We start from the raw sequence: 2307 nt of genomic DNA, 5'->3' as shown, positions 1-2307 counted from the left end.
CCTGGGCTGGGGGGGAGGTTTGGAGCTGCCTTGTGCACCTTTGGGGCTTGCATCTGGGGGGGGGTCGGGTGCTGGTTGTACACCTTTGGGGCCTGCCTCTGGGGAGGGAGCGTGGGGAGGGAGTTGCTTGTACACCTTTGGGGCCTGCCTTGGGGGGGGGTTGGGGCATGTGCCTTGGGGGATGGGGTTGGGAGCTGCTTCTATGTTGTAGGGGTCTGGGTCTTGGGGGTTTGGGGCTGTTTGTACACCTTTGGGGTGTGCCTCTGGGGAGGGCGGGGAGTTGCTTGTACACCTTTGGGGCCTGCGTCTGGGGGTGGGTCGTGGCCCGCTTGTAGACTTCTGCAGCCTGCGTCTGGTGTTTGGGGGCTTTTCTGTAGCGTTTGGGGCTTGCATTTTGGCTTTGGGATGTGTCTTGAGCTTCTGGGGCCTAGCTGTAGTGCTTGGGGCCTGCATCTGGGGCTTTTCTGTAGCATTTTGGTCGCGTGTTTGTGATTTGGGGTCTGTATCCAGGGTTTTGCCTTTTTTGTAGTTTTCAGCTTCATGTCAGTTTCTTTGTCGGTTTCCTGGGGTTGGGGCAGTTTGGGGTTTGGATCATTAGTCAGTGTCATTAGCGTCGGGGGGTTGATATGAAGGGTTAGGGTTGTGGTTAGAGTTATTAGGGTTAAAGGGAATAAGGATTTTAGGGTAAGGGGATCAAGGTTGTGGGAATAAAAATGTTTTTGCACAGAGTTACATTGTTTAGAGGGAAGGAAGGTGGTGTTGAGATATGCTTGCAGTGAGAAGAAAGCTTACCAGACAACCTTGTGAAATGCAGACAACCAGAATCCTTAGAGCAATTGGTTGGAAATCACGGTGTAAGAAACATTACCACCTCAAAGAGGAAAACAGTCAAGGAAAAAAGAAAATTGACTTGTAACAGGCCAGCAGCTGTGTATTTTCAGTGAAGCACCGGGTAGATCGTGAACTTGGATTACCCAGTCAATGGGGAAACTGGGGAGGGTCCTGGTCACCGAGAGGAAAAAAAAATTTATATAAACTGTGTTATGGAACTAGTAGGTAGTTTGTGGGACGCCTGCCATTGCAATCGTGAATAAAAATGCTACTTCACTGAGATTCTTGCCTGAGCCTATGTTATTGGTTACAGAGTGTTTCTAACAAGGTGTTAGGGTTTTAAGGTTTCAGGGCTAAGGCACTAGGGTTGGGTTTCAGGGTTAGGGTTTTCAGGGTTTAGGGTTAGGATTTTAAGGTTGTTAGGGCTGGAGGTATAAGGGTTAGGGTTTGGGGGTTAGTGTGTTAAGGTTTTAAAGTATTTTGTGGTTTTAGTGTTGATAGGGTTTTTAGGGTTAGGGTCTTAGGGTTTTAGTTATGGTCAGGTATTTAGGGTTAGGGTTTTAAGGTCTTAATGTTTTTTTTAAGGTTAGGGTCTCCAGGGATAGGGCTTTGAGAATCTTTACTTTTTTGGGTTAGGGTTTAGAGGGTCTTAATTTTTAGGGTTAGGGCTTTTAGGTGTAGGTCTAGTGTGGTAAATTTTATCGGGTTAGGACTGTAAGGGTTTTTAGGGTTAGGGTTTCTAGGGTTTTTTGGGGTAGGGGTTAGGTTTAGATCCGTGGTTGCCGTAGGGTTAGGGGTCAAGGTTCTTAGGGGTTAGGCCTAATATTAGGGAGGAAGGCCAAAATAAGAGGGGGGGAGCTCCCCCCAAAATTGAAGGGTTGAAGCCCAAAGTTAGGGGAAGGAACGTCAAAATTGTGGGGTCCCTCAAAATTGGGCAGAAGAACTCTTAATATTAGGGGGGAACCCAAAAAAGGAGGGTGGGGGACTCTACAATTGGGGGGACCCCCAAAATCGGTTGTGTCCCCCCCAAAATCGGTTGTGTCCCCCCCAATTAGGGGAGGACCCCCCAAAATTGGGTGGGCGGACCCCCAAATTGGGGGGGAAGAAGACTTAAATGGAAGTGTGAAATTCCAGAATTGAATGTGGCCCCCCTAGAGCAGTCTTCAGGGGTTTAGTGTGGTAAATCTTATCGGGTTAGGGCTGTAAGGGTTTTTAGGGTTAGGGTTTCTAGGGTTTGTTGGGGTAGGGGTTAGGGTTAGATCCGTGGTTGCCGTAGGGTTAGGGGTCAGGGTTCTTAGGGGTTAGGCCTAATATTAGGGAGGAAGGCCAAAATAAGAGGGGGGGAGCTCCCCCCAAAATTGAAGGGTTGAAGCCCCAAGTTAGGGGAAGGAACGTCAAAATTGTGGGGTCCCCCAAAATTGGGCGGAAGAACTTTTAATATTAGGGGGGAACCCAAAAGAGGAGGGTGGGGGACTC

Source organism: Anser anser, assembly GCF_964211835.1.
Source record: "Anser anser genome assembly, chromosome: 4".
Lineage (NCBI taxonomy): Eukaryota > Metazoa > Chordata > Aves > Anseriformes > Anatidae > Anser > Anser anser.
Note: the sequence above shows the minus strand (reverse complement) of the source record.